This window comes from Capra hircus (assembly GCF_001704415.2).
Source record: "Capra hircus breed San Clemente chromosome X unlocalized genomic scaffold, ASM170441v1, whole genome shotgun sequence".
NCBI lineage: Eukaryota > Metazoa > Chordata > Mammalia > Artiodactyla > Bovidae > Capra > Capra hircus.
In genome coordinates, this window is record NW_017189516.1 from 35,410,170 (window position 1) to 35,434,306 (window position 24,137).

A 24,137-nucleotide genomic window follows, 5' to 3' on the forward strand; every position below is an offset into this window, starting at 1 on the left:
TAACTGTCTCAACTGTAATTTCATTAGTGTTTAACTGATATATATTTATTAACTACTTTAATTTTAATCTTTAGTTAGCTTTAGGTATTCCCTGGTGGCTCAGAGGTTAAAGTGTCTGCCTGCAATGCAGGAGACCTGGGTTCAATCCCTGGGTCGGGAAGATCCCCTGGAGAAGGAAATGGCAACCCACTCCAGTATTCTTGCCTGGAGAATCCCATGGATGGAGGAGCCTGGAGGGCTACAGTCCATGGGGTCACAAAGAGTTGGACCCGACTGAGCGACTTCACTTAGCTTTGGGTTTTAGGTGCATGTATTATAAAAAGAATATAGCTGAAATTTGATATTTTTGTTTAACCTGAAAATATACATCTTAATTAATAAGTTTAGTTCATATGTTCTTGAAAGGTTAAGGTTAGCTTTCCCCAGACTGGTCTCCTGCAGGTTGTTCCCCTGAAACAAAAGTTGAGTTCGCATATTCCTTTAAAGCTCTGTGGAGAAGAATTATGGCCTGCTGACTAAGAAGATCATTTCTGGCACACAATAAGGTTTGAACCTCAGCTCCTGATCATATGAAAAGAACACTTCAAATCTTGCTGCTGTATTGATATATTGCATGGCTGTACTCACATGGCTTGAAGTAGAAGGGACAGATAATGCTACCCACCTGCCATGAATGCTGAGACTGCAAGGCAGGGCTGGAGTCAAGATTCTACCTTGTCAAATTGCTATTGTAGCCTGGTTGCTGATCTAACCATGGGAGGGACTAATGCTTCCCATGGATTAATGATGCTTTAAAAATGCATAGCTCACGTGTTGAGAATCTTCTTCCAGAGTCTGTGGGCTAATGTGAATATTCTTCATTGCCTAAGAATTCAGTGGGCAACAGAGTACTTGCACACGTGTTATTGCTTCTATTTCCATGGGGTTTCCTCAATAAATACTACAAGCATGTGCAGTGCGTGGGCTTTTAGCCATATAGATTTTATTTATACATGACAGCAAGGATAATAAATACAGGTACTGCCTGGATTTCTTTCTATAAATTTACTTTTCCTTTTGTATTTGTTTCATTTTCTCTGAGGTGCTTTTTTTCTCCTTTCTTGTTTTTTTTTGGTTTGTTTATGTGGGGATTGATTGAGCTATGTTTGGTTTCTTTCACCTATTTTTCCTTCTGTTAGTGAAAGAATATTACAGCAGTTTTCTTTTACTGATTATAGTGGATATTTTATCCTGAATATTTAACACAGTCTAAAGTTAATGATTCAAACAACTACTGACCAATGCAAAAACCTTAACTCTTTAACTTTTATCATCCCAGTTTTGACAATGTCTTATTGTGTTAAGTATCTGCCCTTTTTTGAGCTACACATATTAGACTTTTTGTTGCTATTTTGTTATTATTCTTATTTTATATGGAAAGTACTTGTTAGACATGCCTACATTTTAATCTTTCATTTTCCTCAGTGTTAAGCATTTTCATCAGATCCTTTAGAAGTTCCTTCAATGCAGGCTTATTTATGGTAAAATCTCTTTTCATATATGTTAATATGTTTTTGTTTTCCTTGTTGAAAGACAACTTTGCAAGGCACACACTATAAGGTTGATAGCTTTTTTCTTCACCGATTTGAAAATAATATTCCTCTATCTAGCTTTCATTATTGCTATTGAGTTTTTAATTTGTTTTGTTTTTGTTAGTTTAATTCTCATTTCTGTTAGGTAATCTGTCTTTTATAAGTGCTTTAAAAATTTTTCTATTCATCTTTGTGGTTCTTCAATGTTATTTTAAATGTATCTAGGAATCAATTTGTATTTCTTCTTTACTATGCTATATTTAGTGTCTATGCTTTTAACCACCTATTCAATCTTCATTTCCTTATAATTTCATCACTCTTCTGATAGTCTATTCAACCTCATCACTCTGCCAGATTAGCTCACTCAAAAGTGAACATGATCCACCAGATTAGCAATACAGTGTCTTTTTCTTAGTACTTGACCTTCTTTAACCTGCCACAGCTACTTATACTTTGTTTATCCATTTGTTATTTTTCCTTTTTTAAAATTGAAGTATAATGTATAATACTATATAAATTACTGGTGTATAATATAGTGATTCATAATTTTTCAATGTTATATTAATCTAGTTTTTATGAATATTGGCTATATTCCCCATGTTGTACAATATATCCTTGTAGCTTATTTTATAACTAGTAGTTTGTTTCTCTTAATCCCCTACCCCTATCTGTGCTTAAAATCTTTTTTCTTTGTTTACTGATGTGGTAGGCAAAATTCTAAAGATGTCTCCACCCCTAGATTCCTCTTCTTTGACTCTTCAATCAAACAACAATCTAGGAATTGTTGTGAAGGAATCTTACATATATAATTAAAGTCTCAAGTCAGTTGACCTTAAAATATGTAAATTATTCATGTGGGCCCTTTAAAATAGAGTTTTATCCATCTGGTTGAAGAAAAGAAAGTCACAGAGATTCAAAGTGTGAGAAGGAATCAACACACCAAAGCTTAATCTGTGGACATTTGGGGAGCATGTGTGAAAGAATGTGGTCACCCTTAAGTTGGCCTCTGGATGATGGTGAGCAAGAAGATGAGACCCTCAGGCCTACTGTTATAGAGAACTGAATTTTGCCAACTTGAATAGGTTTGTACACAGATTCTTCCCCAGAGTCTCCAGATAATAGATAAAGCTGGCTGACACTTTGATTTTTGGCTGTGAGATCTTGTCCCTGACTGGACTTCTGACCAATATAACTGTGATGGGATAAATGGATGTTGTTTTAAGCTGCTGAATTTGTTGTAGTTTGTTACACAGTATTTGAAAGCTTAAAGTTTTATCAAAAGGGTAAATCTTCTGTTAAGTGCTCTTACAACAATGACAACAATGACATTTCCAAAAAAGCAGTAGAAAATTAGTATCTTGGGCCTCTATATTCCTGTCTCTCCTCTGACCATTGAAAACACTCTGCCTCTGGCTTGTCTTCTGGATTCCCTTCCTCTGTCTGAGCCTTAAATTTGGAGTTTTTCCAGAGATCACCAATAAATCACTGCCTTTATAATTTTGTCACCTAGAATAAGACAGTGCATCAATCTATGCAAAAGCCATCCCCCCTTTTTTCTTTTCTTTTTCATTACTTTATGAAGGAATGGACTTTGTTTTTTGGATTTAAATAACATTTGCGAATCTTGAGTATTATCTCACAATTCTTTAGTTTAAAGAAAAAATTAAGAATAAAGATAACAACTCTATATAAACAATGTTTTAAATTTGACACTAAAACTTCAGTTACAATTTAATTGAATCCATAATTTTTAAGCTATTTGTGTTTTCTCTAATTTCTTTTCTAGCCTCATTCTTTCCCTGTTGTCTGTTTGATAACATGCAGAATTTAATATTTTTAAGACTGTTTGCTGGTTGTTTTAAGTACATATGTCTCCTGTCCCTAAGGGTGAAGAATTCCTAGATTTTTGAAGAGGAATTCTACTTTATTTTGAACTTCACTCCCAAAGAGCACAATTCTGGAAATATTACATATGTTTAATGCACGTTTTCTGACTTGCAGAGAAAATGAAATCTAAAAAGGGGACTTCTGTATAAAAGGTGAAATAGGGATGTTTTTGCAATAGTTTCTACCACCATATTATCATGAATTTCTCTCTACTGTCAACATTTTAACTCAGCGATACCAGTGCCATAGTATTACATCAGAGAAAGAGCATCATGTTCTATTTGTTTACTTTCCTTACAGTATATAGATATATATACTGTATATATATATACATATATATACTGGATATATATATATATATATATCTCCAGTGTCTCCTGTATATATCTACTCTGGCTATTTTCTTTTTGATCTTATTAAGACACAAGGTTTTTCAAAGCAGAACCCTTGGTTTGTTTTGACAGAGACAGCAAAGGAGACATTTGATAAATGCTACATAATCAACACCTAAAGATGCCTGTCAGAGCTAGCAGATCATGCCCATTTAACTTGCTCTCTCTAATGTTCACCCTAGCCTGTACACAGCTGGGATGTAATAAGCTCTTTCTCTTGATACATAAGAATACCCTGAGGGCCATGAGTTGCAGAGACCTAAGGTCAAATCTGGCCACTGTGCTTCTCCTTTGTCCCAAATCTGAATTTATTCATGATTAGTTCTGCTTGCTGCTACAATCAGAAAAGCTAAAGAGGTCATATGGAAAGCAGAGGAAAAAGATGTGATGGATGTAGAAACAGTAGGAAATGATGGATGATCCTGCAGTCTCTCTGGGCAAGCAGTTTCAAAAGAATGCATATGAAAGAATAGATTTTCCTGTGCTTTGAATGTATTGTCAAGAAACAAACTACTTAAAATGCACCTTTTTAATGTTCTCATTTGTCTTTTCTACATATCTCAACACACCCTTTTAAAAAAGCAAAATACCACAGCCTGATGAAATATTAAAAATTCCCACACATATAGTCTGTGATAAAAGTGTTATAAGTGAATGTCATCAAAGGCATTTCAGAATAAGGTAAATGAAAATAAAGGTAAAGAGCTATAGGAATTTAGTAATTAGTGATAATAAGATGATAGCAATATTAGCTATTATTCATTAAATATGTTCTGCATGCTAGGCACTGCTAAGCAGTTTATATAAATTAACTCATTTAATATTTTAAAAATAGGGTTATGTAGACAGATGGTGAAATGAGGAAACACTTATCAAAGGTCATACAGAAAATATAATGTAGAACCATTTTTTTTTACCCATTTCTGTCTGACTCACATTCTTAAAATCCTTGATCTAGTGCCTCTCAAAAAGAGTTATTGATTTTGAGTGTATTCTTAGAAATTGGGGGCTTCTGTTGAAGATTTATGTTTTGCTTGATACTATTTTCTTTGCATCATTATAAAAACTACTGTTTCAGAAATAGAAATGTGCATCTTAACCACATTATTATGTGTTTACTTCCCAAGTCTTATATCAAATGATGTTAATGGATAAACTTTGAGTAGATAACATGAGGTGTATTTAAGGAAGTAATATGTCTTCATCAGGCTAGATTATAAGTGAAGCTGACACAGGTTAAGGGATTTAATGTGAAAAAAGGCTTCATTTTTCTAGATGAAATATTTTCAGGCACAAGTTGAATATATGAATATGTTCAACTTAACACCATTAAAAAAAATCTATTGATGTTAAAAGAAGCAAGAACAAGGTCATACTTTCTCTTCTCTGCAGTTCTGATGGTTTTTCTTTGTCTCTGTAGTTCATCTACTCATTTGAATGTCATGTTAATGGAATCACTCATTTTCTTTTGTAGTGTTTAAATTAATATCTTTTACATGACAAGCTTGTGATAACTCATTTAAATAGTGATGTTATAATAGATTAAGCAGAAATGTTACTGTATCTTTTCTGATATATTTTACATGGGGTAAAATGAGATATTTTTTTAAGAACATGCATATTTTATCTAAATCTTTATAGCTCTTATGTCTAGTGAATTTTGGAGATAGGAATCTTGTAATTTTCCAAGAGAATAAAAGATTTGTGGAAAGTTCTGAACAAATTCCTAGTATATGGAAAAATTCAGTTTTCTCTGTTGAATGGCTCACCACAGAAGTTTTGGTTACAAGACATGGGGCCAGTCCTAGAGAGCTTGGACTTGGAACTAGATGTACTTACTAGAGAAAAAAAAATTGCTGATCAGGTGAAGAAGTCCATTCAGACAGGATATTCAGTTATCTTGAGAGAAACTGAAAGGCAACTGGTCAGCCTGAGGAGCTACCTAGTATACAGGGCAGAAAAAAGAGGGGCCTACAAGGAAGTGATATATTGAGGTATGTGGTAAGCAGACATGTTAAGAATTTGGAAACAGGAAGCCAGACCTAAAACATGGGGTTTGAAGTTTGGAATCACATCTCAAGAGGCAAGGATGCAGGCATGAGAGAATTAGAATCCCAGTCCTATCAGGGCTAATAACAGAGTCCAATAGGACTCTGAATCATGAATCATAAGGTGAGAGTTGATCTCAAGAAGAAGTCAAGTTACTAGAACTGGGGCATAAAATAGATCTATAGGGGCAGACAGATTAACTTGAATATAGATAGCAATTATGGATTCCTTCTTTTAAAAGGCTCAAATCTTTCTAAAACTAAGACAGGGCCTACATGTCAGTGTTAGTCAGACAGTAAAAAAAAAAAAAATCTTTTGAGTATAATAAACCTGAGAGATTAGAGTAAGTTTTCACTTTAGGACTGGTATTTAAGGCAACAAGAATTTAATTCACTTTGGTTTTAGTTGAGTTTGTTTGAACAATCATTTTCACTATTAGCAACACATATATGATAGAAATGAAACATAGGTAGAGTTACACCTCAACAGACCAAACTGGAACTATAAAGGTGGAGAGTATGAGAAGATCCAAAAGGTCACACACAAAACACCCTTAAAAGAAAAACACTCCAACTCATAGAGCAGTAATGATTTGATCAGCCTGATATTTTGCTGCTTTAAGGAAACATTTGTCAACTTTATATTCAAGAACTTGGCTGGAGGAAAGGAGATTTTACGTTTACTTTTGATTTATTCACTATCTAGATTTGAGAATTCCTTGGGTCTTTCAATCATTCCTTTCTAAACAATAAGTTAAAAAAATATGAGATATTTTAGAAATATCTAATTAATTCTCTAGTTAAGGACACCTGCTAATAGAACTTTGGAAATAATATGTTGGTAAAAAAAGTTAAATGATCACCTTAAAATTCTGATCACATATTTGCTTCTCAATCACATCTACACACAAAAATTATAATCACCATCAGAAGAGATATTTTTGAACATGAAGTCCAGCGATAAATAGCTGTAATTTCACAAATATCACCCCATTCTTCAAACTCTAATAATTTCAGTTCCCATTAAGCACTTTAGATTCTAATTTATTTTATATTAAATATATTAGTCTCTTCCAACAAAAATGAGATAGCAAGTATATTATTATAAAGTAGGAGCAAAAATATAAACTTGCTCATTTTATAACTTTAGGACACAAAACAACTCATAGTTTGATAAGCATCAATGGATTTTTTAAACTTCAACCAATACAGAATTTTACGTGCCTTTAAAAGAAAGAAAAATCAGCAGTAGTAGAGTATTTTGTACAGCTAGGGAAAGATACGTTGACATGGCTAGCTTTGAGCATGTGGCACTAGATTCCTACTGGCACACATACATGTCATTTCCCTTTCACCTTTCAGAGCCACTGAATTGCTGTTGCTTGACCATGGAAGTTCACTTATCTCCCATACTGACACCTGACCTTCCATAGCTTAATGAACTTAACCATCCAAGAGAAATGTATATATTTGTTCTCCAAATGACTTCATGGCAGCCATATGAAGGCAAGTGAGGCCCAATCCCTGAACTCCTGTATATATATTTTAAATAACCTGAATATATATTTTATGTCCCCTTTGTTCTTTCTGACTGCCCTTAGGCCTCAAATCAGCTAAATTCTGTGTGTTTTTAACAAACACACTTCAGACTGGCTTTTCTTAAACCTAAGGGACATGATCATAGTCAAATCTTCCAATTCTAAAATGTCTTAACACCTTAACACCTAACACCTTGACCCCTTTATCTTTCATAGTCTTAAAATGTTTTGGCATAAGAGGGGAGATGTCTGAATGAATTTTGTAGTTATAATAAGAAGGGCTCTATGTGAAGTGAAAATAAGAAAAACTGACTACCATGGGATTTTATATTTAAGGTGTTATGGAAATGTAGATTTTGTTTTATATTATTTAAAGGTCTTGGCATACTGCACGTGTGGAATCCATAAAACAAAGCAAATCACCTAGGTATACAGGGAAGAGTCTATGCTGATGCTAATGATACTTCTGATAATCTCCTCATTCAGTTCCTAGACCATTATTATTGCAGTGAATTCTACTTTCTCCTTCTGCTCATGATTCAGTTCATACTTCTCTGACAGCAGAATGCCGTTTCCAAAAGTCTTAGTCTTTCCAGCTCTCCATCTTTCCTTCTTTTTCATTTTGTTCTTTACTTTCTTTATTGTCTATAGTCTCTTAATCTTTAAGCACAATCCTAGGAACACATTCTTTTTGCCCTATCTGGGTGCCAAAATGGACAGTTTCAGTAATCTCCTTACCTCCTTAACCCGGCTTGCCAATTTCCTTCTTTTCAGTTTAAGCTTCCGCTTTCTATAACAGAAAACAAAAAGATTTAGGTGAATTCTTAGAGAAAACACTTCAATGTGTGAATATGTTCTATAATAAATTCATCCTTTTCTAATTCATTGGATGACAATGACTACTGGGGCCTGCCACTCCCACACTTTCTACATTTAGAAACAAAAAAAGCAAACTTTGGGAGAATATAGAAAAACAGATTCTATATCCTAGAACTTTACTAGAGGCCTCTAGAGAAGTAAAAGGGATTGGATAGTTTTACTTAAAATATGAAGTTCAGATTGGTAGCAACAAAGAAATCATACATTGTTACTAATCACAGAATGTTGGGTTGGAAAATCAATGCTCATTCATGTAATTTTATTTCTTATTAAACATTATATTTATTGGTTATATGTGCTCACTCGACTAGCCATTTAAAATTCTTCCTATTTACATTTCATGTTTCTATTTTTATCTCCTGTCTCTAATGATTTTCTTCAAAAGATCCCAGAAGCTGCCTTCTGCCCAGTCAAGCCAGGGTTCACCTTTTGTACCTGTGCAGTCACATGAATACAAAGCAGAATGCTCTGTCATCATATTTGTTGTCATTATTAGAATAATTTCAGAAATCTGTTTGACTTTTGAGACCATGTCAATTTGTGTTACTGATACTTAACTGATTGATCTTGTTATAGATGTGCTTTACTGAAGTGAGATTACTGTTAAACCAGGTTTCTAGGATCTCTCTCCTCCTACATTCTCACAGCAGATTTTGTCACATTATCATAATTCTAAGGGCTTGTAAACTCTTTTACTCATTACCATATAGACTAATGTTTAAATGCACAGGTCCTTGTGTTTAAAGTTCTGTCACTTCTTAAGCTGTGGGACATCACGCAATTAATGCATGTCTTTGGGTTCCCTGTGATTATCTGTAAAATGCAGGTAATAATAGCATTACATCATGTTGTTATGAGACAGAAAAGAGGTAATTCATGTAAATATCTTAACGTGATGCCTAATATATGATGAGCTCTCAGGAAGTGTAGGCTGTTTTTATTAGCAGATGCAAGCTACTGATGCTATAAAAGCTTTCAGCAAGTATGTGTATTTTTTTCTTATATAAAACAAACCTGCCATTAAGGTTGCCCTAAATTTTTTTTAAAGATTACCTTTACCTGTAGACCACTCACAGATTCAAATCTACAGTGAAAATTACTGTTTTTTTTTTTTCTTTTTAATTAGCTCTGGAAAGATGTTTTAAAACCAGTCCTTAGAAGACTCCAAAGTGATCCACACTAGTAAAACATACCTTCAGGTACTCCTGTTTTAAGGCAACAACAGTGTAAAATATGTAAACAAATGAGTGACCTTATTTGCTAAAATTTAATCTGTTAATAATTTTGTATTATTACTCTTCCTCAAATTCTATCAGGTAACATTCCTCATTATTAAGAAGAAGTTCCTTAACATATTATTTCAACAGCATAATTTAACCAGATGATTGTCATTATGATGATGCTTTAGATTCGTTTAAAGTCCATCATTCTGAGAGGAAGAAGAGATGCATTATTCCTCATACTTATTAAGAATTGCTGCATTCCTGTTTGTGAGTTTGTTGAACATCTGGGTAGCATGCCTTTTTATAAAGATAAAATGGAGACTAATAAGCAAAAACACTCCCTAGCTATAGTCTTGGTTTAACTGGTTATTAAAATAATCTCATATTATACTTGCATTTTGCTCTTGGAAAACTGGCAAAATGCTAATATATTTAGTTTAACTGGACAAGTACATGTCATTTAACTTTGATTTCCTAACACAAACTCATTTATTAATAATAAAGGTTTGTTAACTTGAATTAAGCTGCCAAACAGTAGACAAGTAAAAGCTGTGGTTAGCAAGATGGACCAGACTGAAATAGTCTTTCTGAGAAGCTTATTTTAATCACCTTGTTATTTTCCAACCTAATATAATCATCTCCAGTAGCATATTGGGTACCTACTCACCTGGGAATTCATCTTTCAGTGTCCTATCTTTTTGCCTTTTCATACTGTTCATGGGGTTCTCAAGGCAAGACTACTGAAGTGGTGTGCCATTCCCTTCTCCAGTGGACCACGTTTTGTCATAACTGTCCACCATGACCCGTCTGTCTTGGGTGGCCCTACATGGCATGGCTCATAGTTTCATTGAGTTAGACAAAGCTGTGGTCCATGTGATTAGATTGGTTAGTTTTCTGTGATTGTGGTTTTCAGTCTGTCTGCCCCCTGATGGAGAAGGATAAGAGGCTTATGAAAGCTTCCTGATGGGATAGACTGACTGAGGGGGGATAATGGGTCTTGTTCTGATGGGGCCATGCTCAGTAAATCTTTAATCCAATTTTCTGTTGATAGGTGGAGCTATGTTCCCTCCTTGCTATTTACCTGGGGCAGAATGTGGTCCACTGGAGAAGGGAATGGCAAACCACTTCAGTATTCTTGCCTTGAGAACCCCATGAACAGTATGAAAAGGCAAAAAGGTAGGATACTGAAAGAGGTACTCCCTAGGTCAGTAGGTGCCCAATATGCTACTGGAGGTCAGTGGAGAAATAAATCCAGAAAGAATGAAGGGATGGAGCCAAAGCAAAAACAATACCCAGTTGTGGATGTGACTGGTGATAGAAGCAAGGTCTGATGCTGTAAAGAGCAATATTGCATAGCAACCTGGAATGTCATGTCCATGAATCAAGGCAAACTGGAAGTGGTCAAACAAGAGATGGCAAGAGTGAACATTAACATTCTAGGAATCAGCGAATTAAAATGGACTGGAATGGGTGAATTTAACTCAGATGACCATTATATCTACTACTGTGGGCAGGAAGCCCTCAGAAGAAATGGAGTAGCCATCATGGTCAGCAAAAGAGTCCGAAATGCAGTACTTGGTTGGATGCAATCTCAAAAACAACAGAAGGATCTCTCTTCGTTTCCAAGGCAAACCATTCAATATCACAGTAATCCAAGTCTATGCCCCAACCAGTAATGCTGAAAAGCTGAAGTTGAACGATTCTATGAAGACCTGCAAGACCTTGTAGAACTAACACCCCAAAAAAGATGTCCTTTTTATTATAGGGGACTGGAATGCAACAGTAGGAAGTCAAGAAACACCAGGAGTAACAGGAAAATTTGGCCTTGGAATGCAGAATGAAGCAGGGCAAAGACTATTAGAGTTTTGCCAAGAAAATGCACTGGTCATAGCAAACACCGTCTTCCAACAACACAAGAGAAGACTCTACACATGGACATCAGCCAATGGTCAACACCGAAATCAGATTGATTATATTCTCTGCAGCAAAAGATGGAGAAGCTCTATACAGTCAACAAAAACAAGACCAGGAGCTGACTGTGGCTCAGATCATGAATTCCTTATTACCAAATTCAAACTCAAATTGAAGAAAGCAGGGAAAACTGCTAGACCATTCAAAAGTAAGTAAGTAAGTAAGTAAAGTCACTCAGTCGTGTCCGACTCTTTGTGAACCCGTGAACTGCACCCACCAGGCTCCTCAGTCCATGGGATTCTCCAGGCAAGAATACTGGAGTGGGTTGCCATTTCCTTCTCCAGGGGATCTTCCCAACCCAGGGATCGAACCGGGGTCTCCTGCATTGGAGGCAGATGCTTTAACCTCTGAGCCACCAGGGAAGCATGACCTAAATCAAATCCCTTATGATTATACAGTGGAAGTGAGAAATAGATTTAAGGGCCTAGATCTGATAGATAGAGCGCCTGATGAACTATGGAATGAGGTTTGTGACATTGTACAGGAGACAGGGAGCAAGACCATCTCCATAAAAAAGAAATGCAAAAAAGAAAAATGGCTGTCTGAGGAGGCCTTACAAATAGCTGTGAAAAGAAGAGAAGCAAAAAGCAAAGGAGAAAAGGAAAGATATAAGCATCTGACTGCAGAGTTCCAAAGAATAGCAAGAAGAGATAAGAAAGTCTTCCTCAGTGATCAGTGCAAACAAATAGAGGAAAACAACATAATGGAAAGGCTAGAAATCTCTTCAAGAAAATTAGATATACCAAGGGAACATTTCATGCAAAGATGGGCTCGATAAAGGACAGAAATGGTATGGACCTAACAGAAGCAGAAGATATTAAGAAGAGGTGGCAAGAATACACAGAAGAACTGTACAAAAAAGATCTTCATGACCAAGATAATCACAATGGTGTGATCACTCACCTAGAGCCAGACATGCTGGAATGTGAAGTGAAGTAGGCCTTAGAAAGCATCACTACAAGCAAAGCTAGTGGAGGTGATGGAATTCCAGTTGAGCTATTTCAAATCCTGAAAGATGATGCTGTGAAAGTGCTGCACTCAATATGCCAGCAAATTTGAAAAACTTAGCAGTGGCCACAGGACTGGAAAAGGTCAGTTTTCATTCCAATCCCAAAGAAAGGCAATGCCAAAGAATGCTCAAACTACCACACAATTGCACTCATCTCACACACTAGTAAAGTAATGCTCAAAATTCTCCAAGCCAGGCTTCAACAATATGTGAACCGTGAACTTCCTGATGTTCAAGGTGGAGAAAAGGCAGAGGAACCAGAGATCAAATTGCCAACATCCGCTGGATCATGGAAAAAGCAAGAGAGTTCCAGAAAAACATCTATTTTTGCTGTATTGGCTATGCAAAACCTTTGACTGTGTGGATCACAATAAACTGTGGAAAATTCTGAAACAGATGAGAATACCAGACCACCTGATCTGCCTCTTTAGAAATCTGTATGCAGGCCAGGAAGCAACAGTTAGAACTGGACATGGAACAACAGACTGTTTCCAGATAGGAAAAGGAGTACATCAAGTCTGTATATTGTCACCCTGCTTATTTAACTTATATGCAGAGTACATCATGAGCAACGCTGGACTGGAAGAAGCACAAGCTGGAATCAAGATTGCCGGGAGAAATATCAATAACCGCAGATATGCAGATGACACCACTCTTATGGCAGAAAGTGAAGAGGAACTAAAAAGCCTCTTGATGAAAGTGAAAGAGGAGAGTGAAAAAGTTGGCTTAAAGCTCAACATTCAGAAAACGAAGATCATGGCATCCAGTCCCATCACTTCATGGGAAATAGATGGGGAAACAGTGGAAACAGTGTCAGACTTTAGTTTTTTGGGCTCCAAAATCACTGCAGATGGTGACTACAGCCATGAAATTAAAAGACGCTTACTCCTTGGAAGAAAAGTTATGATCAACCTAGATAGTATATTCAAAAGCAGATACATTACTTTGCCGACTAAGGTCCGTCTAATCAAGGCTATGGTTTTTCCAATGGTCATGTATGGATGCAAAAGTTGGACTGTGAAGAAGGCTGAGCACTGAAGAATTGATGTTTTTGAACTGTGGTGTTGGAGAAGACTCTTGAGAGTCCCTTGGGCTGAGATCCAACCAGTCCATTCTAAAGGAGATCAACCCTGGTATTTCTTTGGAAGGAATAAAGCTAAAGCTGAAACTCCAGTACTTTGGCCACCTCATGCGAAGAGTTGACTCATTGGAAAATACTTTGATGCTGGGAGCGTTTGGGGGCAGGAGAAGAAGGGGACGACAGAGGATGAGATGGCTAGATAGCATCACTGACTTGATGGACGGGAGTCTGAGTGAACTCCGGGAGTTGGTGATGGACAGGGAGGCCTGGCATGCTGCGATTCATGGGGCCACAAAGAGTCGGACACGACGGAGTGACTGAACTGAACTGAACTGAACTGATTGCAACCCACTCCAGTGTTCTTACCTGGAAAATCCCATGGAAGGAGGAGCCTGGTTACATTCTACAGACTACAGTCCATGGGGTCACATAGAGTCAGACAGGACTGAGCGACTTCACTTTAAACTATGGTGGGCTTCTCTGGTGGCTCAGAGGGTAAAGCATCTGCCTGCAATGCAGGAAACCTGGGTTCAATCCCTGGGTCAGGAAGATCCCCTGGAGAAGGAAATGGCAACCCACTCCAGTACTCTTGCTTGGAAAATTCCATGGACAGAGAAGCTTGGTAAACTACAGTCCATGAGATCGCAAAGAGTTGGACACGACTGAGCGACTTCACTTTTTCTTTCTTTAAACTATGGTGGAGGTAATGAAGATAATGGTGACCTCCTTCAAAAGATCTCATGTATGTACTGCTATAGTCCATGCCCCCAACCCTGCAGCAGGCCACCACTGACCTTCGCCGACTCCTGGACACCCACAGGCAAGTCCCGGACAGTCTCCTGTGGGATCACTGTTCCTTTCTCCTGGGTCTTGGTGCACAAGATTCTGTGTGCCCTCCAGAAGTCTATTTCCCAGTTCTGTGTAAGTTCTGACAGCTCTATGGAGGGGTTAATGGTGACCTCCTCCAAGAGGATTTATGCCATACCCACACCCTGAGCCCCTGGCCCTGTGCAGACCACTGCCGAACCATACCTCCACAGGAGATGCTCAAACACAGTTCTGTCTCAGTCTCTGTGGAGTCCCTGGGTCCTGGTGCACACAAGGTTTGTTTGAGCCCTCTGAGCGTCTCTGGCAGGAATGGGGTTTGATTCTAAATGTGAATTTGCCCCTCCTACGGTCTTGCTGGGGCTTCTCCTTTGCCCATAGATGTGGGGTGTCTCCTCACAGCTGCTCCAGTGCCTACCGTCTTACTGGGATTTCTCTGACTTTGGACATGGGGTATCTCCACAGATGGTTGGATGGCATCACCGACTCAACAGACATGAGTTTGAGTAAACACTGGGAGTTGGTGATGGACAGGGAGGCCTGGCATGCTGCAGTCCCTGGGGTCACAAAGAGTCAGACATGACTGAACGACTGAACTGAACTGAACTGAACTGAATATGATCATCTATTAAAGTGATAGAATATTTTTCATGTTGAGAAAACAATGGCTTTGTATTATGTTGAATCTGCCAGGGAATAAAATAGACACCTTATCAAATTCATTGGAGGTGTCATTAAAATTGATACTTGAGAGTAGTTGTGGGAACACATTTAAATAAAAATATATGCAATATTTTTGATATTGTCTCATGCCCACTATTATTTGGGAATATTGCAGTTTCAATTTATAAAATTGTATCATGTATTTTAGTACTGGAGAGAAACTTGATAAGTCCTCTATTGAACCTGAAGAGAATGCATTGCGATAAGATGCTCATTCAAAAATCAAATAATGATGTGGATAATGTTAATCATCTCTATTGGGGGAAAATGCTACATATTAAGCACGGTGCTCATTATATATTTATTTAACAATCCTGGAATTTATTAATAAAATGCTTTGTAGCATGTATGCCTTATTGTTATTATTTTTCTTTCTTATGCTTAAATGTCTGAATTCTGAGAAATGTCAGCAGGCTTTGGTGAGAGGAACCATCATCTTATTTTCAGATGCAGGCACAGACTTATTTTGACCAAAAAATATATTATTGACCAAAATTGGCCTATATAGTTTAGAAAATAAAGGAATAATTCTGCTGCTGGTGAGATGAATACATAGGTAGAGGGAGGTGAAGAATATAAGCTACTTGGTAGCCTCGGATTTTCTCATGACTTTAATAGAAGTGCTGGAGAGATATCAAGTCATCATTCCGAGAGCCATTTATTTAGAAATGGAAATTAGAATTTCAATTTTATATTTCCATTTCCCAATTAGAGTTGCCTATCAAGAAACAAAATGGATGTGTGTGATATCTACCCACTCTCATGGTGAGGGCCCTGCATTACACTTACTGTCCTGGAACCTTCTCTGCAAACGTTCCAGTTTCTCTTAATGACCTCTAAGTGAACGTGAATGAGGTTTAGCCACCAGGTATGTGCTTCTGGTAACTAAGAAAACTAACCAATCTAATCACATGGATCACAGCTTTGTCTATCTCAATGAAACTATGAGCCATGCCATGTAGGGCCACCCAAGATGGACCATGCTTATTTAACTTATATGCAGAGTACATCACGAGAAACGCTGGGCTAGAAGAAGCACAAGCTGGAATCAAGATTGCTGGAAGAAATATCAATAACCTCAGATATGCAGATGACACCACCCTTATGGCAGAAAGTGAAGAAGAACTAAAGAGCCTCTTGATGAAAGTCAAAGAGGAGAGTGAAAAAGTTGGCTTAACGCTCAACATTTGGAAAACTAAGATGATGGCATCTGGTCCCATCACTTCATGGCAAATAGATGGGGAAACAGTGGAAAAAGTGTCAGACTTTATTTTGGGGGGCTCCAAAATCACTGCAGATGGTGACTGCAGCCATGAAATAAAAAGATGCTTACTCCTTGGAAGGAAAGTTATGACCAACTTAGACAGCGTATTAGAAAGCAGAGATATTACTTTGCCAACAAAGGTCCGTCTAGTCAAGGCTATGGTTTTTCCATTAGTCATGTATGGATGTGAGAGTTGGATATTAAGAAACCTGAGCACAGAAGAATTGATGCTTTGAACTGTGGTATTGGAGAAGACTCTTGAGAGTCCGTTGGACTGCAAGGAGATCCAACCAGTCCATCCTAAAGGAAATCAGTCCTGAATTTTCATTGGAAGAACTGATGTTGAAGCTGAAACTCCAATACTTTGGTCATCTGATGTGAAGAGCTGACTCATTTGAAAAGACCCTGAGGCAGGGAAAGACTGAAGGTAGAAGGAGAAGGGGATGACAGAGGATGAGATGGTTGGATGGCATCACTGACTCAATGGACATGAGTTTGAGCAAACTCTGGGGGTTGGTGATGGACAGGGAGGCTTGGAGTGCTACAGTACATGGGGTCGCAAAGAGTCAGACACAACTGAGAGACTGAACTGAACTGAGCACCCAATGACATTTTTTTAGGAGGTATGAAATTTGGATAAGTTACAATAAATATATAGACCTAGAGATTTCCATTTTTGTTCTTTGCAACAAATAGCATAGAATCACTAATCTATATCCTGGCTGAGTATCAGAATCACTTGTGGCACTTCTTAAAAGTACAGTTGATCATTGAACACATGGGTGTGGATTCACTTATCATACAGTACTACTCAATCTGGGGTTGACTGAATATGAAGATGTGGAACCATAGATACAAAAGGCTGACTGTAAAATCATACCTGAATTTTAGGCTGTGTTGGGGTTCACACTCATAACTCTAAAGTTGTTCAAGGGTCAATTGTACATATGCCAGGGTTTAACCCTGGACCTGCTGAGAAATTGAGAATTTCTTCAAATGATTTTGATTCATAGCCAAGAGTTGCAATCCTTGGGCATAAAATCATTTGACCACAGTATCTGCAAGAGGATATAGTCCAAGATAATCTTTTTTAAAATAAAAGGCTTAAGATTAAGGGAAAACAAATCACTTATTCAAATTACCAAAAAGGTTAAGAATAAAGAGTATCAGGCTAATATTTTTTTTCACATTTCTAGAAAGTATCTTTTATTTTCCTATATAGAAATTTCCAGAAAAAATACAAGTGGTGTTCCTATCATTCAGTGCACATAGTGTATGCATATTTTATCATCTGATCCACAGCTCCAGTTCAGATTGACTATTTCCTGAATATTATAATCTAACAGAGGCAGCTCTATTTTATAAAGTAGTTCAAGCCATGTACACATGAAATTATCTGGTATCTCTAATTTTCTTGAAGAGATCTCTAGTCTTTCCCATTCTATTGTTTTCCTCTATTTCTTTGCATTGTTCACTTTCTTATCTCTCCTTGTTATTCTTTGGAACTCTACATTCAGAAGGGTATATATCTTGCCTTTTCTCCTTTGCCTTTCACTTCTCTTCTTTTCTCAGCTATTTTAAGGCCTCCTCAGACCACCATTTTGCCTTCTTGCATTTCTTTTTTTGAGGATGGTTTTGGTGACCACCTTCTGTACAATGTTATGAACCTCCATCCATAGTTCTTCAAGCACTCTATCAGATCTAATCCCTTGACTCTACTTGTCACTTCCACTGCATAATCATAAGGGATTTGACTTAAGTAATACCTGAATGGCCTAGTTGTTTTCTTTACTTTCTTCATTTTAAGACTGAATTTTGCAATAAGGAGCTCATGATAAACAAACATAGAGTACAATTTTATCTCACTGAGAAATTGATCATGTAGTTCTCTTCCATGTTTAATGTATGATTCTAACATTAAAATCAACTTATCAAAAGACATTGTTATTATTCTATTTCTTTACAGACTCAACAATTAAATGCCTCTATAACTGCTTAAATAGGTTTACAGTGTGACATTGGATATTTGATCCTTTGCTTCCTTCATAAACGATTATAGGATAGCATGAGCTTTCTAAGAGAAATAGAGATCCTCTCAATAGGTAAGTTAATCAAAGCCACCGTAATAAAACCTTAAGTGAAAATAGCCTTATTATCCAAACTAAAGCCATCTGAGAGCACTTAAAACAGTCCATCACTTGATCTTGTACCTTGAGAACAGAGATCATGTTTGATTCTTCTTTGTATCTCCAGAGTCAAACAGTGTCTGACACATAATTGGAATATATAAATGGCTGTTGAATTAATGTGATGCACAGATAAATTAATTACAAATACCTAAATTGGTCTATGTCTCCTACTATAATATCCATAACTTCTAAGAAAATATATTGACCTTTTAATTTCATATACATGCATAATATCTTATATGCATTTACTTGAGACAATAAAGAAAGAAAAACAGTAGTTTGTTTTGTTTTGGTCTGCTTCACTGGAATACAAATCCCATAGGAACAGACTCTTTGTTACTAATATATGCCCAAATCCCAGATTAGTGCCAGGGACCACATTAGGTAATCAATAAATATTTGTTGTAGGAATGAATGAAAGACAATTTGAGATCAATGATATTTCCTACCACTGTGGCTCATTCCATACAGCATAATTGGGGGGTTAAAAAAATGCTTGCTGAATGGCAGTGAAAGGACAAATGAGGCTGGAGGGGATGAATATATCCACATGTGCTTTCTCTAAGAATGCATCTAAGTCTTTTGCTTTCTGACAGAGAAAAGAGAAGTTTGCACTTTCCCAAGAGTAAGGAAATTGGTAAGTCAGGTGAAAGGGCTGAGTTTCTAGGACTGTGCTGAAAGATTAAGAGACGAGAGAGAACAAAGGGAGCATAGATGAAGTTCAAAAAGAGTGAAAGCTGCAGAGGTGCAAAGATTCACTGAGACTCTGGAGGTGGCGCTCTGCTGTCAGACAAGTGTGAACTTGCCCAGAAACAGAAAAGTGGAGATCACTGGGGTTAATGAGGTCCAGGAACCCAATGAAGAACCTATCAGAAGTGTCATTAGTATGGGTGTTGAAGTCACTGAGGAGAGCTGCCTTCAAAAACAGCTCTGTAATAGTAAATATAACCATGATACCAAAGAGCACTGTTTAATGAAACAGTCACATTAGAGCCCTATTCAAATAAGTGTGCACAGAAATCACGCACCTGATTAACTCCAACTGGTTGCACTTATATTCGTGAATAACATTTTAAAATTATACAAGCCAGATGCTCAGCGTAGTCTCCCTGCCTCACCCAGGCCTGGATGGAACCTGGAACACCGCGCTCGCGCCCTTCTCTGACCCCAACGGATTCTCTCCGGCTTCCGACCCCTCAAAAATGGACTCGCCTTCCAGTCCCATGGCGGAGCCCACTGCCTAACCCCAGAGCCCACCCTGGGAACTCCTCGAAGATCCGTCTCCACACCCTCTGGGAATGCTCTGAGGTGGCGGCTGCCTCTGTACTTGCCGTTGCCAGACCCGCGGCTGCAGCTTCCCCTCCGCTTTCACTGTGGCCTTTGCGTCCACCGCACACAAGCCACCAGCGATGATGCCCGCTCCCTTGCAGGAGCGCCAGAACTACCACCCAGACTGTGAGGCCGGCATCAAGGGTCAAGTCAACCTGCAGATCTATGCCTCCTATGCGTACCTGTCCATGGCCTTCTACTTCGACGGGGACGACGTGGCCTTGAAGTGCTTCTCCACTTCTTCCTGCACTGCTCTCACAAGCATAAGGAGCAGATCGAGAGCCTGATGCACCTGCAGAACCGTCATGGGGGCCGCTTCTGTCTCCGAGATCTCAGAAAGCCTGACCGCACTAACTGGGAGAGTGGCTTTCAGGCCATGCAGTGTGCCCTGCACCTAGAGAAGAGCGTCAACCAGAGCCTGCTCTACCTGCACCAGCTGGCCACTGACAAGAATGACCCTTACCTGTGCCACTTCCTGAAGACCCACCACCTGGACCAGCAGGTCGAGTTCATTAAGGAGCTGGGGGACCATGTCAGCAACCTGCATAAGATGGGGGCGCCAGAAGTCAGCATGGCAGAATACCTCTTTGACAAGCTCACCTTGGGTGACGGTGACAAGGAGGACTGAGCTTGAACTGGACCTTTTTTTCTTCCAGTTTTACCAGGTCTTCAAATAAAGTTATTGGTTCTTCAAATAAAATTATTGATGCATAAAAAATGTCTCTGATTCATGTGTGCAAATCTCTCCTTTTAAATTTTAAACAGTTATCCAGGAGCCTCTCCATCCACCCATGCCCCATCTGTGTGCAGCTTAGGACCTCCACAGAGGGAAGGCCTTACATAGGCCCTTGGAAAACACAAAATCAGTCTTCCCCTTATAAATAATGTGGGTATATGGGGTAGACTGGGGTGGGGTGGGATGGGGTGGGGGTGAGGTAGGGCCCTGGTGAATGTGGGTGCATATGCATAGTAAAAGTATAGAAACATAGCCTGAAAATCATGATTGCAGTTGTCTCTGGTGAAGAACTGAAGGGAATGGGATTGGGCAGGGGTTAAAATAAAGGGAGTCTTCAGTTTCATCTGAACTGTTTATATTCATTAAAGTAAGCAAATATTATTGGTTAAGAATGACTAGCAAGCCCTGGAAAAGGAAATGGCAACCCACTCCAGTATTCTTGCCTGGAAAGTTCCATGGACAGAGGAGTCTAATGGGTCCATGGAGTTGCAAAGAGTCAGACATGACTGAGCACTATCCACACACACACATGAATAGCAAGATCGAGGGTTGAGAGGATGACTTGGGTGTCTGAATGGTAGAGAATCTCTTTGACAAGTTCACTCTTGGCAACAGTGATTATGGAAAAATGAGTGTTAAAGCTGGCTTGCCCATTAACGTGGGGGTGACTTCCCATGGTCAACAGTGCCTGGCATGCATGTTGCAATAACTAAACTTCCACTTATGTATGTCTTCTTTTCTTTGTATCATACATATATATGTATGCATGTCTCTGTGTGTATATATCTGTATATACATTTTTATTCCAGCCAGCAGCAGAGTTCATTTTAAATCTCTAGACTAGATTCTGAATGTATGCTTAAGAAGATGCCCTTTGTTGAAAAGCAGTTAGGTGATTACATTACTGGAAATGATATAGCTGCTTCTGAGACCTTTCCTGAGCCTGGCTGTATTTCTGTCCTTGGGTTTTATACATCTAACTTAATTTAGTTTTTATTTGCTACCAAGATAACTTAATAATATGTCTTATTATCAACACACCTTTACCATCCTCTGCTGTAGTTATCTACAGTAGAATAAATAGCTCTTCTAGGGTAGTACATGACATTTTTCTCTTCATCCTTACCACAGAGTCTACTGAAAAGAAAAAGGATCAAAGGATGGAAGGTATCAAATGAAAACAATTGCCTGAATGGAAATACAAAAACTGAAGGCTGCTACCACATGCATCCCTTCTCACTCGGAAGTATTTCTCTCATAATTTACAGAATTTTATTTCCTTAGACCAACCTTCCAAAGAATATGTTCAGTATCAGGCAGTGCCACAACACCATTCACAAGTGTTCAGTGAAAAATTTCTTTGAATCAAAGTAACAGGATTTGGGGTTTGGTTTTTTTGCATTTTTTGCATACTCTAGTAATTTTAGGATTGATGTGAAAAATATGCATTGTGACTTTATAACACAGGCATAAGGTATTCAAGTTTTCCCAAACATTCTGACCATAAGAGCCTTCTTCTACTAAACCTCACAGAACAGTATTCCAAAGAAAATAGCTTTGGAAAAAACATTAAAAGTCTCCCACCATATGTTGTTCCAGAAGCACATCAGTTCAGTTCAGTTGAGTCGCTCAGTCCTGTCCAACTCTTTGCGATGCCATGGACTGCAGCATGCCAGGCCTCCCTGTCCATCACCAACCTCTGGAATTTACTCAAACTCATGTACATTGAGTCAGTGATGCCATGCAACCATCTCATCTTCTGGTATCCCCTTCTCCTCTCGCCTTCAATCTTTCCCTGCATCAGAGTCTTTTCAAATGACTCAGCTCTTCACATCAGGTGACCAAAGTATTGGAGTTTCAGCTTCAACATCAGTCCTTCCAATGAACACTCAAGACTGATTTCCTTTAGGATGGACTGGTTGGATCTCCTTGCAGTCCAATGGACTCTCAAGAGTCATCTCCAATACCTCAGTTCAAAACCATCAATTCTTCATCACTCAGCTTTCTTTATAGTCCAACACTCACATCCATACAAGACTAATGGAAAAACCATAGCCTTGACTAGATGGACATTGTTGGCAAAGTAATATCTCTGCTTTCTAATATGTTGTCTAAGTTGGTCATAACTTTCATTCCAAGGAGTAAGCATCTTTTAATTTCATGGCTGCAGTGATTTTGGAGCCCCCAAAATAAAGTCTGACACTGTTTCCCCATCTATTTCCCATGAAGTGATGGGACCAGGTGCCATGATCTTCATTTCTGAATGTTGAGCTCTATGACAACTTTTTCACTCTCCTCTTTCACCTTCATCAAGAAGCTCTTTAATTCTTCTTCACTTTCTGCCATAAGGGTGGTGTCAAAATCTGTATATCTGAGGTTATTGATATTTCTTCGGCAATCTTGATTCCAGCTTGTGCTTCTTCCAGCCCAGCGTTTTCTCATGATGTACTCTGCATATAAGTTAAATAAGCAGGATGACACTTGATGCACTTCTTTTCCTATTTGGAACCAGTCTGTTGTTCCATGTCCAGTTCTAACTGTTGCTTCCTGACCTGCATACAGATTTCTCAGGAGGTGATTCAGGTGGTCTGGTATTCCCATCTCTTTCAGAATTTTCCACAGTTTGTTTTGATCCACACAGTCAAAGGCTTTGGCATAGTCAATAAAGCAGAAATAGATGTTTTTCTGGAACTCTCTTGCTTTTTCCATGATCCAGCAGATGTTGGCAGTTTGATCTCTGGTTCCTCTGCCTTTTCTAAAACCAGCTTGAGCATCTGGAAGTTCACGGTTCACATACTGTTGAAGCCTGGCTTGGAGAATTTTGAGCATTACTTTACTAGCGTATGAGATGAGTGCAATTGTGTGGCAGTTTGGGCATTCTTTGACATTGCCTTTCTTAAGGATTAGATTGAAAACTGACCTTTTCCAGTCCTGTGGCCACTGCTGAATTTTCCAAATTTGCTGCCATATTGAGTGTAGCACTTTCATAGCATCATCTTTTAGGATTTGGAATAGGTCAACTGGAATCCCATACCTTCTTAAAAACATATGTCATTCAGTGTAGCGATGGTAAAATAGTTGCAGTGTATTTCATTATGAGAAAAGATGGTTATGGTGTTTCTGGTAGAAATATGCTCAGAATGGACCTGTATTTGTTAGGGTTCTCCAGAGAAATAGAACTAATAGGATTTTACATTATGTTATACTGAATTGTATTGGATAGGATATACAATAGGATATTAAATAGAATAGGGTAAAATATAATAATGTAATTGACCCTTGAACAATATAGGTTTGAACTGTGTGGGGCCAATTATGCATGGACATTTTTCAGTGAATACTACAGTGCTACATGATTCATGGTTGGTTGAATTTGCAGATGCAGAAATGGATTATGCAATTTTTAACTGTGCCCTAACCCCATGTTGTCCAAGGATCAATGTATATATGTAGAGAGGGGTTGATTTCTTTT

The 24,137-nt window shown here is 38.2% G+C and overlaps 1 pseudogene; it reads left to right on the forward strand.

Moving 5' to 3' along the window:
• The first annotated feature begins 20,012 nt into the window (after positions 1–20,012).
• Positions 20,013–20,557, forward strand: LOC102171857 (annotated as a pseudogene).
• The last annotated feature ends 3,580 nt before the right edge of the window (positions 20,558–24,137 follow it).